The sequence below is a fragment of the Lissotriton vulgaris genome, chromosome 6, assembly GCF_964263255.1.
Source record: "Lissotriton vulgaris chromosome 6, aLisVul1.2, whole genome shotgun sequence".
Lineage (NCBI taxonomy): Eukaryota > Metazoa > Chordata > Amphibia > Caudata > Salamandridae > Lissotriton > Lissotriton vulgaris.
This window is the reverse complement of record NC_141694.1, coordinates 1,426,081,101-1,426,098,363: the sequence shown is the minus strand read 5'-3', so window position 1 is coordinate 1,426,098,363 and position 17,263 is coordinate 1,426,081,101.

Sequence of the window (17,263 nt, the reverse complement as noted above, 5' to 3'; positions counted from 1 at the left end):
CCTCTGCCTCATTCCACTGGAGATTTTTGACTTTCATTTTGGCAACTAAGTCAAAACATAGTAATCCTCACAGTGACTTCAACCCAAAGCCATTTGTCAACAACGTTTCTTCCTTGCACATGTCCTGCAGACTTTCCCCACTGACCTTTCTTTTCTTAGAACATTTTTCTCAAGACCTTTTCTAAGTATAAAGGTAAGCGCTGACTTTGCTCAATCCACTTCTTGTATGCAACCACACTCCAGCATGGTCAGCAATATTGTTCGACTTTGACCCGGACTCTCGCGACCAGATGCCCGTCGTAGGTGCTTCGACTTTTTAGTACTAGTTTTCACAAAAAACGTTAAAAATTCTTAACTTCTGTTCTACTTATTGGATTTTTGTTGTTTCAATGTCAAATAATTGGGTTGGGATTTTTTCTGTGTTGTGTTTATATTTTATTACTGTTTGCGTGCTGCATAAATAATTTATCCCCTTCGATGCTCATGACGGAACGGTTCCATCATGAGCATCGGTTGAGCTGTGCTCATGACGGAACCGTTCCGTCATGACCACACCCATTAACATTGGGGCTCAGCACCGGGGGTAAATCTGGGCAGCAGCAAAGGTGTTAAAATTGCCTCTAAGTTAAGTCTGACAGCTTTTGTTCCAAGCTATTCAGGGTTAGGCACAGGTTAATTTAGTGACTTTTTGTGGTTTACCTTGCAAGGGATTGTGGCTTTTGCCTGACCAGGGCTCATACCCCAGACAACCAACAACTCAGTTTCTAACATCTTTTTAATTTCATTTTGTGTTCCTGAACATTGAAACATTTGCTATGATTCTCAATCTGAATGGCATTCTTGTCTCATCAGCCAGTGGTGATGAGATGCAATGAATGCCATGAGCTACTCATTACTCCTCAATCATATTTTGATATAGAATGTTGAGGCTGTAGTATGACATATGCAGATTTTACTTTAGATAGGAAATCCCTCTAGCAGAAATGGAATCATGATGTTCCAGCCAGAAGTTCAGCCTTGTCTATTTCTAACAGCACATCTTTCAAGTGGTCTTGTTGAATATCAGCAATGCATGTAAGGAACCTCTTATCATATTTCCACCACTTCCTGTCGAGTTATCAGTGATATCTGTGTACTGAAATTCTGTCAAGTTATGTATATGGATGAACACCTGGTAAAAGTGAAACCCCTACATTGTTTAACAATTCAGGGAACCGTGAATGCCAGCCAGTTTAATCTTGCTGCGTCTATCTGGCTCCATGAGAAGGGCATTTCACCTTCATAAAGAGATGAAACAGTTGTAAAGATGGTCCTCCTTGAATGCAGCTACATGGGGAGTCAAAGGAGTGGCTGGGCTTTAAAGCCAAGATAATGTAACATCACAATAGAGTGTTGCTTTGCGAGAACCACACATGCAAGGGGGAGATATGGGTGGCCCTTTCAGACGCAGCCTATGTATTGAGAGAGACATCCTGGGTTCTATACTCCCAGCTGCTGAAAAAAGAACAGCAGTAGTCAGTGAGGGACGTTGAGGCAAGTCAACCTGCTCCTAAGGGATTTGACATATGCAGCAATCAGACCACTTATGTTTTTTTGAATCTCTTCTAACTACAATTGTCATTCTTTTCAGATCTTTGCACTCACACTCTATGGCACTTAATCACACTGGCACACACATTTGAAAAAAAAAAACACCACACATTTTTAACATATATGGCACCACCTAATTGTCAAGATATTGGGTCTCCTTTTAAGGTGAAATCAGCTAATTGTAGATGGTGAGCTCATTAAAAACAATGACGTTAAGCAATTCCTGTGAATGCAGGAAAGATTCAGAGAACAATTGTCCCTATTGATGTCTAAGGAGCCATTTGATCTTGCATGGCCAGTCCCTGATCCGCTGACCAATTCTGCAACATGTTGTGTCCAAAATAGTGCTCCACCAATCCTCATTGATCATCATCAATGATTTTAACATTTTGCTACTGCAAAAATAATTAGCTACTTTTCTCTCTGGAAGCTTTTGACCTCCATGGAACTATGGGTTTTACAGAGCTGGACATATTGAAGACAACATTCTTTCAAGAATCAAAAAACCCTTAGAGGCTCAACGGTCTTAGCAACTCCACTTGACTGAACCTCAGGGGTGGTTCTTTTCTTAGAAAATTGGAGCATTGACCCACCGCGCAGCAAGTGTGAGGTGCAAGTGCAGGATAATTTTCTAAATTAAAAGGCTGGCTCATGCTCATTCTGACTGAAGGTTAATGATGTGGGCTGTGGAGGCATTTTATCAAGGTAGAGAGGGAGGGCTAAACCAGATCATTGGAATGACTGCCATCATCTGACATTCAGTGCGCATGTCGGACTGGACTGTTCTCTTATTGCGGCCAACTGAACATGCACACTTCAGGGCTCAGCACTGCCCCCCTGATTTCCTTTGGAGCACTGGGTTCAACTGACCCAGCCAATCCTTCCTTTGCTCTCATTCAGTTTTAAGAATAAAAAGCATGAGAGAAAAGCATGAATTGGTTTGGGAACTCAAGTTCTCCCTGTGGGCCTATGCTTACAAGGGAGTGCAGGGGAAGGGTAGTTGAAGACATGACCAGTGGCTGTGTGGCTTTATTTTAAAGCCACAAAGTCATTGGTGATGTTTCTGTAATGGTGACTGAATGGCTCTGCTTTTTCCCTCATGTCCAGTTCAAGTGACTGCATTGCGCTTGAGAGGTAAGAAGATTAGCAGTCACCACCATGTTTAGTGGGCGCAGGCCCACACTCAGAGCACAAATGAGTTAGCGCCAAGCTGTGCTTCACTTGTATAGGATTCTAAATAGTGGCTGGATTGAAAAGTGGGGGCTTTGGTGGGAGAATGTGAAATGCCATTTTCAGCAACTTGGCAAGTGCTATATGAAGGTCCCCGTAGCACTCCCCTCCCTTCCTGTGTAATGCAAACCGGCAGTATTTTTTGGCCTACTTGCAAGTATAATCATAAATAAATCAATATAAACCCCATAACCCGTTGCATAATCTGTCATTGTTTCCACAGAGCATAGAGCATACAGTAGTTCAAAATATTATTTTTGGTGTACCCTTGGAAGTCATGTGTTTCTTAAATCTACATATCTAATGAAAACGCAGAATTGAAAATGTACTTGTCATCTAAATCAATGAGATAGTGCACTCAGTAGATGAACCTTTACTACAAGGAGTGCACTGCATCCCGGTCTTATCATTATACAAACATTCACGCTAGGGTGATAATATTGTAATATTTTCAATAAGAGCCATCAAAATGAAAATTCAGGAATGTAATGCACATAATTTGCACAGTAAATAGATTTGTTTGAGAGAAACTTGTGACTTTTTACAGTATAGCTTTTCATATGCAAACTCATTTGGCACGCTTGGCCCTTGATCTTCAAGTATGATTTTGTGCCTACCATCCATATAATAGGATGCTCGTTCACTGAGCTCTGTTCTCCCGCACGGTGGCACCATAACCTTAGCCTCAGCAGCTCCTGTGGCACTAGTGGTTCTGCATCTCTTAACCCCTTCCATGCTGGTGACGAACCCCAGCCGTCATGCACTACGGTGCTCGTGTGCTGATGACGGCTGGGGTTCGTCATGACCCGCCCCTGTTCGTTTGTTTACCGCACGGGGGCGGAATCGGGCCAGCAGGGAAGGGGCTAGGGGACCCTTGCTTGACTGAAGGCCTTAAAATGACTGACAGGCATACTGACTTAATGCTGCTTTAAGAGAAACTAGACAACATATGTTGGGGTGCCTATCATTTTGTCTTAACCACTGTTCGTCATCTGATCCATGGCTTAATTTTATCACAACGAAAGGTTAATGGCTCTTTAATCCCTGTAGCTGGTTTCCTTCATTTATGCTGACTTGTGCATCTTCCATAATAATAGTATTGAAGTTGAACAGACAATGGCTATAGTGAGATATCACTAGCTTAAATCTACACAGGACATGCATGCATCAATTAGAGACAATATTTTTTTTTTTTTACTTTTTATTAAACAGTATACAGTATACAAATATATCAGCATATATAATAGTTAATCAAAACATCCAAATAACACTGATATACATGGTAGCCGTGATCACACAAATGTTACAAATCAAAAGGGCTAATGTTTTAAGGTCGTGCACAGCCTCGTTTTATCCTAAAATTTTTTAGTTTTTCTGTGCTTTCCTGGTTATCACTCCCCGCCAGGAGTGTGTTCAAGGAATTGGTAGGTTGCAATTATGAATCCAGTACAACTGTCACCCTGGGCACAGGATGATTGCTGAAAAATTCAGCGTATTTTATGTATGTAAATAATGTTTCACTCCTTGTTAGTTACGTATGTTCTGTTTTATTTCATTTCTCTTGAGTTTCGTGTTCAGTTCACACTATTGTTCATTTGATAAAGAATATATTCCATCCAATGCATTTCGGTAGTTAAACCACCTTCATCAGGGAAAACATCTGAAAATCAAACAATCATATCGCTAATCATGCGGTATTGCAACATCCAGAATACAATAACTTTCCAAAAGCATCCAAATTATACCACTGATATTATTAATATCAAAACCTACTAATAATGAGTTAACATATTCTCTGCCGTTCATATATTGATAAGATGTTTCTAATCATCCTGTGCTGAAAGCCCTTTTGAAATGTGAGTCGGTACTACAGTATTTTGCTCTTATATGCTTGTGTTGATGTTAAAAAACGCCATGTCTCTAGAACAATATTCCCCCATTATTACTGGTGCGCTGGTGGCTAAATAACGTTACCCAAAACGAACTCACTTATGCTTTAAATTGGGTGGCGCTCTGCCTTACTTATGATACAATTACGGTCTTCTACGATCTTAGTCCCCATTTCTCCGGCCTTTTTTAACGCTCTCACCTTCTTAATTCAAAGTCGCTGCTCGGCTGTGGGTTCCGCGATGTAATTCCTATAGCGCGCTGTGTGTGCTTCCGGGTTTACGTAACATGACGGGATTTACTGCGCATGCGCATTACGCATTAAATGCTTGTATTGTGTACGTGAAAGGGTTTTTTCTACGCAAAGGGCTATCTTTATTAGCTATCTGCAAAGGCATTAATTACGTCGCAGTATGCAGTTCGATTAACTCTAGCCACACATTATGACCATGGTTTAACTAGCGATGCTAATACATCTGCCCATAATTTCTCGCTCTCAAAGGCTACATGTTATGATAACACAGATCAATTCATGATAAACATATTACATGATCATAAATAACATGTTGTTGCGTGTTTATCTAGGTTCCTGATCGATACTGTGACCTTATGCCCCTATTCGGCTATAAATCCATTTATTCCCTATATTGGCATAACCGTTCAAGTGCGATTTTCTGAAAAGTCATCTCTGGCCTCACACGAACAGAGCCACATTCCAGCATGACTCTCTGCCACTTCCTTTGTGACCAATTAGTGCAATGACAGAGCAGCAGTCACTATCTGATATTCCTAGATAACACTCCGAGTTCTTCAACAAGATAAAAACTCAGCAAACCTGGAAATCCCCGCTTGCTATGTTTTGATTAGTAATGGAACTCTAATGAGCAACTGATAACTATCACTTCCTAGTGACATCTTTAATTGACGTCTTATGTCCAGCAAACTTGCGTCAAACCCGGCACCTGTCAGGTATAAATATTACCAACGTTGCCTTAAGCAATGCCTGTTGTACGAGCTACTGAAGCCAGCTGCCTGCACGACCCCGTGTTGGTAAATCTAGCACTCTGTCGCTGCAGCCTGCTATCCTGTGGTGGTGAAGCTGCTGATACCATTATCGCCGCTAAAGCGCGACCTATGGTGCAGTACGCTTAAGGAGCTGAACAGCCGTCCCTCTGCGAAGACATCCAGCAGATTCCAGCTGCCCGCGGACGCTGTCCCCCCTCCTTCCTCGACGCGCTGAAGAGAAGCCGCTGCCTTTCTCGTGCAGAGAAATCCAGTCCCGGCGCTTCCGGTTTACCCTCGCGGGTGACTGGGATATCGAGAGAGACCCCTGAAGGAGATACCAATCCTCCATCATTCTATTCAGAGGTATGGTGTTGACTAAACCCTTAGACGAGAATTCTTGAAACAAACCTTGGCAAAACCAACTTAACTTAAAGCTTCTTACTTACTCCCCTTTCACGTGTTAGGCTTAGGTCAGGCACACTGGGGTAGGCTTAGTTAGAAGCACCAGTTGAGTATGTTAGCCTAATGTATATATGACTGTATATATGTTTTATTACTTGTAAACCATTGTATGGCTAAGAAACCATATCAATGCTTTTACAGTTCTATTTCGCAATACTTATCTTACTGTACGTACTTTTTATAATAACAATTATTGCAATTGTGGCAATACATTTCTCTTGTACGAGAAGAAAGACTGTTCAATAAATGTTAACCTTTATTGATACACGCCCGTCTCTCTATTCTCTACATCTCGTGAAAGTAAACTGCACTAGACTGACTGAGTGAAATACTTGTCTATTGTTTCACACGACCCTAGAGATTGACTCTTGATCTGAGGAGCAAAGTTGTCATGTTGCACGGTTGTTGGAAAACTGAATCCCTTCTTGTCTGTGCCAAGGAAGCTGATCACTTCCTATGCAGAGAAGAAAGTTTCCAGTGACCTCTGAGCTAGTTGGTAACACAACCCAATTAAGTTTAGCATAGTCAGTAAAGGCCTGGAATATCCGCAGTTCCACGTCGATACTACTGTTTATGTTATTCCAATGCGCAGGGCCTAGTGGGAAACTAGGAACTACACTACATGGCGCCCAAACGTTTGGTAAGGCGATAAACTAACGCAAGACTTTTAGAGTAACTCAGTCGTGCATATTTCACACCCCTTTCTCCCGTAAATACTCCAATAGACGTCTGGAGTGGGTGAAAGGTTAAAATCCGCCCGACCTTAGTAGGAAGAGATTCCTATGTAAAGCTCTGGTTTATTCAACGTTGAAGGATACAGTGTTCCAAAATATTGTGCACCTAATCTTTGTCTCCTTGGAGACCTACTCTGCAAAACCTGCATTTATACAATGTCAGTAGAAAATAACGGAACCACTGGGGGCGCAGCAGATGCGACTTAGCAAGGTCCCGAATACACAGACCCGGATGCAATAATCATCCCGGCACATTTAAGAAAATCTATAACTTCAAAACTTATAGTAAACGGACTGACACCTCAGGGTGGTACAGTAATTTTCGTGATAGAGGCTCACGAGTATCGGCAGACAGAGGTATTCTATTCATGGATAAACTTTCCAGCGGTAAACGCTAGAACAAAAGAGTTTCACTATTACAAAATAGAGGAACCTCCGGGAGAGTACGCTCCTTTCGAGGAGATTGAAATTCCACTTAAATTTCAAGAGCACCTGCTCTGGTTTAATGGCGCCCTAAAACACAATGATCACATTACCAGGCTCGGTCCACTAGGTAGACCAGGAGCCACGTGGCCAGTTCTAGCCAGCTACACACCACATCCTGACATTGAAAAAATGTCTAGAGAAGAGCTGTTAGTACAGCTAAACACATTAATAAAAATACATAGGCAATTAGTCCAATATGTAATGCGGACTGCAACAGTCCAGCCAGCTGTTAATACACCACAGCTGACCCCTCATCAGGGGAACACAAATAAAATTACACCACAGAACATACAGTCATGTCTTGGTAAAACACCCGTAAAACGGGAACAAATTCCTTTCTGGTTAGCACAGAAAATCACTCAAATAGAGGCAGTATTTCCTGATACTACCCCTATAGAGAAACACAGAATCTTGACCATCTGCCTTCCTATGGGAATCGCACCACACGTGGAGGACTGCGACACTTGGGGTACAGTCTTTGCTTCCATTTACACAAAAACACACGGTGTTCCGTCTATGGCGGTAATACCAGAAGTACTAAAACAGATTCAAAATGAATTCGGTCCAGAGCCCGCTTTAAATCTAGGTATGAAATTACTGAAAGACTTCAAGCAGGTCACGGCTATATTATTAGCCAACATTAGAGGAGAAGCAGCATCTGTGGCGATCCGCCAGAAGTTGAAGGAAACAGATATAAAAGATCCTGTTGAGCTAGCAAAAATCATAGAAAAATGCTATGAAGAATTAGGTAGAGACAGCTTGGGTGGGAAACCGGTAAAACCCCAACTGCTCGAAAATCCTGAAAAATTATTTATTAAAAATAATTTAAACACTCCTAAAAAGAGCTGGGATGGAAATAAACAATCCACTCCCAAGGAAAAAGTTTTCCAGTCCAGAGGAAGGTCTCCTCGACGGAGGGAAAGAACTCTGACTCGAGAACGCCAGTCTCCCCAGAGGGAGACTGGCCCCTATTCGGCTATAAATCCATTTATTCCCTATATTGGCATAACCGTTCAAGTGCGATTTTCTGAAAAGTCATCTCTGGCCTCACACGAACAGAGCCACATTCCAGCATGACTCTCTGCCACTTCCTTTGTGACCAATTAGTGCAATGACAGAGCAGCAGTCACTATCTGATATTCCTAGATAACACTCCGAGTTCTTCAACAAGATAAAAACTCAGCAAACCTGGAAATCCCCGCTTGCTATGTTTTGATTAGTAATGGAACTCTAATGAGCAACTGATAACTATCACTTCCTAGTGACATCTTTAATTGACGTCTTATGTCCAGCAAACTTGCGTCAAACCCGGCACCTGTCAGGTATAAATATTACCAACGTTGCCTTAAGCAATGCCTGTTGTACGAGCTACTGAAGCCAGCTGCCTGCACGACCCCGTGTTGGTAAATCTAGCACTCTGTCGCTGCAGCCTGCTATCCTGTGGTGGTGAAGCTGCTGATACCATTATCGCCGCTAAAGCGCGACCTATGGTGCAGTACGCTTAAGGAGCTGAACAGCCGTCCCTCTGCGAAGACATCCAGCAGATTCCAGCTGCCCACGGACGCTGTCCCCCCTCCTTCCTCGACGCGCTGAAGAGAAGCCGCTGCCTTTCTCGTGCAGAGAAATCCAGTCCCGGCGCTTCCGGTTTACCCTCGCGGGTGACTGGGATATCGAGAGAGACCCCTGAAGGAGATACCAATCCTCCATCATTCTATTCAGAGGTATGGTGTTGACTAAACCCTTAGACGAGAATTCTTGAAACAAACCTTGGCAAAACCAACTTAACTTAAAGCTACTTACTTACTCCCCTTTCACGTGTTAGGCTTAGGTCAGGCACACTGGGGTAGGCTTAGTTAGAAGCACCAGTTGAGTATGTTAGCCTAATGTATATATGACTGTATATATGTTTTATTACTTGTAAACCATTGTATGGCTAAGAAACCATATCAATGCTTTTACAGTTCTATTTCGCAATACTTATCTTACTGTACGTACTTTTTATAATAACAATTATTGCAATTGTGGCAATACATTTCTCTTGTACGAGAAGAAAGACTGTTCAATAAATGTTAACCTTTATTGATACACGCCCGTCTCTCTATTCTCTACATCTCGTGAAAGTAAACTGCACTAGACTGACTGAGTGAAATACTTGTCTATTGTTTCACACGACCCTAGAGATTGACTCTTGATCTGAGGAGCAAAGTTGTCATGTTGCACGGTTGTTGGAAAACTGAATCCCTTCTTGTCTGTGCCAAGGAAGCTGATCACTTCCTATGCAGAGAAGAAAGTTTCCAGTGACCTCTGAGCTAGTTGGTAACACAACCCAATTAAGTTTAGCATAGTCAGTGGAGGCCTGGAATATCCGCAGTTCCACGTCGATACTACTGTTTATGTTATTCCAATGCGCAGGGCCTAGTGGGAAACTAGGAACTACACTACAATGTAAATTCAGTACTATCATTTAACCCATGCGGTTTCAAACTGTTTAAATGATAAATCCAATAATTTTCACGTTTCAGCAAGGTTTTCTTGTTGACTGATGTTTTTTTCCTGTCGGTTTCCTCCAAGACACATTCCTTTAATTGACTCATGTGATGTTTTTTCTCCAGAAAATGTGTTGCCACTGTTGATTTTGATGAACTCGTGCGAATGTTACTTTTATGTTTATTTAGTCTTGTTTTGAGTTTTCTTTCAGTGTGGCCTATATATACAGACCCACACGGGCATTTCAGCATGTATATTATGTTGGTGGTGTCACAAGTTGCATTAACTCGAAGGTGGATTTTGTTTCCTTTCATTGGGTGGGTAATGAAATTGCCCTTCATCACATTATGCAATTGCTGCAATTCAAGCAGGGTGTTATTCCTCGAAAGGTTTTTTTCCGACAAGGTTCATTGGGTGATCTTAGAAAATCTGACACATTTTTAGCTCGGGTATACACAAACATGGGTTCATTCGCAAATATTCCTTTGAAATCAGATTCTAGTGCCAATATGGCCCAGTGTCTCTTGAATATCGCCTTGAATTGGTGGCTTATATTGGAGAACTTGCTGACGCATGTCAGTCGTTGCTCTGTGGAGTGCATTTTGCTGGATAGTAGTTCCTCTCATGTTTTGGATTGTGTTCTTTGGAGCGCCTGTTGAATGATTTGTTCCGGGTATCCTCTGTCCTGGAACCTTTTGGTCATTATAGTCAGTTGATGCTTTGATTGTTCCTCATCCGAGACCACTCTCTTCACCCTGAGAAATTGGGAGTAGGGTAGGTGTCTTTTCAATGCTGGGGGGTGATGGCTGTCGTATTTAAGCAAATTGTTTCTATCTGTGTCCTTTCGATAGAGGTTTGTGGTAAAGTTGCATCCCACTTTGGTTTTTTCAACATCCAGATATTGAATGCTTATCTCACTTATTTTCCATGTAAATTCTATTCTTTCATCCTTGGTATCCAAGATCTCTATTTGTTCCTCTAAATTTTGGTTTGTGACCTTCCAAACCACGAATATGTCATCAATAAACCGAACATACATGTTGGTGTGTTCCTTCCAGACGTCATTGTTGTAGATGTGTTCTTCCTCGAATGATGCCATATAAAGGTTACCGTATGCTGGGGCGGCGCAATTTCCCATTGAAGTGCCGCTTCTCTGGATAAACCATCTATTCTCATAGAAAAAATAGCTGTGCATTAAGTTAAATTCCATAAGTTCCATTAAGAACACCTGTAATTCATGTGTGTAATCACTTTGTACTAGGGCTTTTTCTACGGCCTCCAGGCCTTGTCGATGTGGTATGGACGTGTATAAGGCTTTCACGTCGATGGTCGCCATGGTGAGGTGTTCTTCACTCTTCATAGCCTTTAATTTCACCAAGAAGTTTGTGGTGTCCCTTATGTAATGTTGGGTTTTAACCCCTTCGATGCTCATGACGAGCTCAGCTCGTCATGCAGTACACTGGTCGTGTGCTTATGACGAACTGAGCTCGTCATGAACAATGGGGATCCTGCAAATCCAGCGCAGGATGGTAAAACCTCTAGCAGCCAAGGTGATATGAACCAGTGGTTGCAGATGTTTATCCAAACATTTTCCAATCGGTTCATGCAGGCTTTTTTGGGTGAAAACAATAGTACGGCATGGTGGTCTGGTCAAGTGCTTGTGTACTTTTGGTACCATGTATAACACAGGACTGTTTGGGTTGTCTTGTGTCAAATATTTTTTGGTCCGTTCATTTATCACACCTCTTTCATGGGCTGTTTGCAAAATGGTTTGTAAAGTTTTTCTTATTTCTTCAGTGGGATTGAAATCTATTTCCATGTAGGTATCACATCTGCCAAATGTTCTATGACAGCTTCTTGGTAATAATTTTTTTTGAGAATTACCGATGCTCCCCCTTTAACTGCCTTCTGGCAGATGATTTCCTTGTTGCTTGCTATGGATTTTAATGTGCCAAACTCTTTTTTAGACATATTCATCTTTTTGCTTCTCTTTCTTGTGTTCAACTGACTGATGTCTTTTTTACATAATTGTTGAAACAGATCGATCGTCTTGTGGCTGATTGGTGCAATATATGTAGTGTGTGTTTTTAAACCTCTCAGTTCATCAGGTTCTTGAGGTCTGATGTCCTTGATAACATTCTCAAAAAAATGCCGTAATCTGATCTTCCTGGTTAACTTAAACAGGCTAACTTCCAATTCCAGCAAATTGGTATGTGCCGTAGGTACAAATGACATTCCCTTTTGTAAAGTGTTTATTTGCGCTGGATTCAATCTGCAGTCAGAGTTGTTTAATAGCAAATTCTTATCATCCCTGAATGTTTTTTCGTTTTGTCTTTCTTTGCCGTTACATTCCTGGTTTGGGGTTGTCCTTTTTCTTTCTCTTTTGCCGTGTCCCCTCCGGGGTCTCCGTTGTCTCCGGTACCTCTCTCTAAAAAAGTTGCTGTTGTTGATGTGCTTGCTGTATCTTGTTGACCTACATCCTTCTGTCTGTTAGATTTTTGCGGCGATGTTCTTTCGCTATCCGTGGAGGATGTGTCTGTATGGGAGGTGTAAACTTTAGTTTGTCTTTTTCTGGCGTATACTTCCGCCCAAGTGTATACTTCTTGCAGTTTATAATCCAGCGTATCTCGCTTGTATTTCCTGAGCTTTCTTTCATTGACCTCTTGTGTGTGCTTCGTTAGTTGGTTGTTAATGTCCTCTATTATTTTAAACAATTCTTCTGTTGTAACCATTTTATTTAATTCTTCTGTTGTTTTATCAATGTTGGTTTTTAATTCCTCTAGGATTTTGGATAGTTCTTCTATAATGAAAAGAATCAAGTCTAGGCTGCATTTGTTGAGGATTGCAAACCACCTTTCAACAAACGGTTTTGAATTCTTGCATAGCGAAGGACTCAGGGATATACGGAGGCCTCTCGGAATTCTTTGCACCTTATGGTATTTTACAATGGTGCTGGCGTGTAGAAGTCTTTGCGGGTTAGATATAGTAGGTGCCTAATTTGTTGCTCTTTGCTTTTAGTAAATGTGTGCTCTGTGGATCCTGCTTGTATGAGAGAGTATATTCTTTCACTAGCTTCCGCTGTGTACGCGAAAGTATCCGCTCTGCTTTCCGTGGAAAGTGTTATCTCCTCGTATTCCATTGTCTTTAGTTTGGGCGTGCTCCGTTCCAATGGAGGGTAAATGCCAAAGCGCTAATGTTTTAAGGTCACGCACAGCCTCGTTTTATCCTAATTTTTTTTAGTTTTTCCGTGCTTTCCTGGGTATCACTCCCCGCCAGGAGTGTGTTCAATGAATTGGTAGGTTGCAGTTATAAATCCAATACAACTGTCACCCTGGGCACAGGATGATTGCTGAAAAATTCAGCGTATTTTATGTATGTAAATAATGTTTCACTCCTTGTTAGTTACGTATGTTCTGTTTTATTTCATTTCTCTAGAGTTTCGTGTTCAGTTCACACTATTGTTCATTTGATAAAGAATATATTCCATCCAATGTATTTCGGTGGTTAAACCACCTTCATCAGGAAAAACATCTGAAAATCAAACAATGATATCGCTAATCATGCGTTATTGCAACATCCACAATACAATAACTTTCCAAAAGCATCCAAATTATACCACTGATATTGTGTTTGGTGTTTTTTAACATCAACACGAGCATATAAGGGCGAATTACTGTAGTATCGAGTCACATTTCAAAAGGGCTTTCAGCACAGGATAATTAGATACATCTTATCAATATATGAACGGCAGAGAATATGTTAACTCATTATTAGTAGGTTTTGATATTAATAATATCAGTGATATAAGTTGGATGCTTTTGGAAAGTTATTGTATTGTGGATGCTGCAATACCGCATGATTAGCGATATCATTGTTTGATTTTCAGATGTTTTCCCTGATGAAGGTGGTTTAACCATGAAATGCATTGGATGAAATATATTCTTTATCAAATAAACAATAGTCTGAACTGAACACGAAACTCAAGAGAAATGAAATAAAACAGAACATACGTAACTAACAAGGAGTGAAACATTATTTACATACATAAAATACGCTGAATTTTTCAGCAATCCTCCTGTGCCCAGGGTGACAGTTGTACTGGACAAATGAAAAGGGCATCACACATTAAATACAGAGAGGAAAAAACATGTTTACTATGCTGGTGTCTCGGGGGACCACAAATCGCAAGTATTGCAATAGAGGTTCCCAAATGTCACGGGTGAGAGGTAAGTGTAAGTATGGGTGAAATTTACGAATTTGCGGTCTGCATAATCCGCGAATTAGTGCGAATTTGCGGATTTTTTTTCACGTGTTCGCGGGGCGCTTTGCGTGTTCGCGGGTCTCTTGCAGCGCACTGACCGCGAATTTACCCATGGGGTCTTACATGTGCGCGGCCATCTTATCCGCGTTGCGTATTTGCGTTTCCGGGCGCAGTTGCATGCTCGCGTTGTGCGCGGGACGCGATTGGGTGGTCTCGTGCGTTTTTGCGTGCTCACGGGGGAAATATCGCGTGAACTTACCCACGCGGTCCTCTATACGCGCCATCTTGTTTTTCGTTCATTGCTATGGTTCTGGGCATGGTTTTTGAAACCTTTCCTTAATCTTTGTAATCCTTTGTTTCTTTACCTTTTTTTGAATCTTTTTTTCTTATTATCTATCTATTTTTCTACCACTATATTTTGTGTTTTTTTCTACTTTTGCTTACTTTAAAGCTACTTTTTAAACTCTTTTCTTTTCTTTACTTTTTCCCTAATATTTCCTATTTTTTTTCAGCTGTCCAGGACCATGGCAAAGGGAGCCGGGAACAGGAAGGAGAAGGGTCCCGCACCCCATACCCGGTTCCCATGCGGGCGATTGAGGGGGAGGATGTGGTGGCCAAGGAGATTTTCACAGCGGTGGAAGTGGCCGCTCTTATATTTTTTGTTCTGCGCCACCTCCCTAAGACCGTGGCAGCAGGGGGCAGGCCCGGTCAAGGGTATGGCCTCCGGGAGCATCGTTAGCGGTGGGATAAGGTGTGCCAGGCCATGCGTAGGGAGTCGGGGTCCGGCACACCTATGATCAAGTGACACACCGGTGGGCCGACATCCTCGACTGGGAGCTGGACCTGCTCCACCTGCTAGACATGGAGATACCTGGCCTTGGTGAGTAGCTATTTAATAACTACTTTGTTTTCTTCTGCTCTGTGTTATATTGCTAATTTGGCCTGAATATGTATGAGTGTAGTACTTTACAGAACTGCGTAATGCTAGAGAGACTAGAGACTCAAGCCTAGACCTTCCTTTGTACTCCTGATGCTACTAAGAAGAAGAGATAGTGGTAGATTGATAGGTTGAGTATAGTATGACTTGTTATTAGTAGTAGGACATTTTTTAGTGGTCTGCAATCATGATGACGGACTGTGTCTGTCACGTCGCGTGCTGCTGAGTGCTGGCAGTCGTAGTAGAACCTTTTTGTTGTTGGTTTAATTAGTGATTTACATAACTTTCCAAGTAGACGGTCTGCGAATCCAGCAATACTGTACTAGTATCCTCCTAGTTGACCAGATCAGATAGATCAATACATGAAGTGCAATTGTTGCAAATTTGTTTCCCCGAGATAATTTTAGATTGTGGTCAAAGAAATCAAATATTTCAAAAAAACAATCATCGATGTTTGCGTTTATTTCATGATCATCAGCACTCCCAGGGGTAAGAAGACAGCAACACCCCAGACTCCGGCGGAACAGAGTGGGCAGGAACGGTCCTCTGCAGGCTCTTCTGCTGGCCCCAGTAAGTTGTTCTGTTGTTAATATAATTATACTTCCCTAACTTTTTTACAGCTCGTATTCATTCCAAACTGTTTCCTAATTCTATTTTTTACAAAATAGTCTTTGATCTTCTTGTAGACTGTTTCTATATTCTTATCCTGCCTCTCTACCATCACTCTCTGTGCTACTACTATTTACTATTAGTATGAGTTTGTCTGTGTAGGCAGCTAAACTTGACCAGTTGGCAAACAGTGTTAAAGAAAACTCTGATCCAGCAATAGCTCTAGAGGCACTCAGTGCAGTCCTCTGGATTGCCCTTGCTGTCTATTCCAGTCTTCTTAATGGTAGTGCTTTGACAATTTCCAACAACAAAATGTCAATGTCCACCAAGAAGAAGCTAGTAGTTGGCTTTTTGATTTGATAGTAGCACATACCATACCACTAGTGTTTCAGGGACTATTCTGCACATACAGAAGTAAGGACAAGAGAAATAGGACATTGTTGATGATAGGTGCAGTTCGACTTTCCACATACCTCAGTCAGAAGTAAATGTGCGGGACTCGGTGACCTCACCTTGTTGGAACTTCAAGTCCTCCTGGTGGTGATGAGGAGTAGTTGGTTCTGTCTGTAATTATAAAAATGTTGCACGTTAAAGAGCAAGCATTCATCAGTTGTGCCAAAAAGAGTTGCATATTACGGCTAAGCATATAAGTTAACACCCTCCCCAAAACCGTGACTTCTTTTCAGTCCCAATAATTACAAATTGTTTAACATTTTCTCTTTCATAACGAGACGAAATAGGAGGTGGTGTATGGCATCTAAAAATATGACTTGTAATTTCTAGGCATCACAACATCGGATGCGGCACTTCCCACCACCAGTGCCGGGGCCAGCAGCGCCGAGGGGTCCACTCCAGGGACGGATGCGGCGGCGCCACAAGTGCCACCAGGAGGAGCTGAGGGGGATGGCTCAGCAGCGGCGGACTGTGGTAAGTTATTATTATACACCTTACTTATTGACATTTTAGAGTAGGCTCACAAAGGAGTGTATGATGTACTGTACAGTAGTCAGTACACTACTACAAGTGAACAGTTACTGATTTAGAACAACATTTTAGCCAATCACGGAGAAGACAGTCTCCCTTGACTTAGCAATAGCATTAGCGGCGGCAGTTCTCGAGTAAGCAATGGCCCTCTCTATTTGACTTCAAATCAGCTGGGTAACTTTTATCGTGAAGCCGGGTCATATCAGATAAAATTGAGGGATGTGATGAACGAAAAGGGAAAGAACTTAGGGACAATGGAAGGACGAGAAAGTCGTAACATTTATGACTGTAAAGAATGATACGTGTTTTTGAATGCAGGCATCAGTGGCTGATAGGAAGGAATCAGATGCATGGCTGCTTGAAGCAAGGATGGTTGGAGGAGAAAGAAAAAATGACTGCCTGTGTCGGTGAATCAGACAATTAATGTGTGGTGTGCATTGCAATATATCATTTGGGTGAAACTCAAATGCAAGTCAAGACAGTGGTTTAGCAAAGAAAATGAAAAGGGTGTTATCTGGTTGTTAAGAAAAAGTAAAGTTGTTACAGTTGAGACATTAAGAAGAATGATATACATTTACTTTGGAAGCCTGG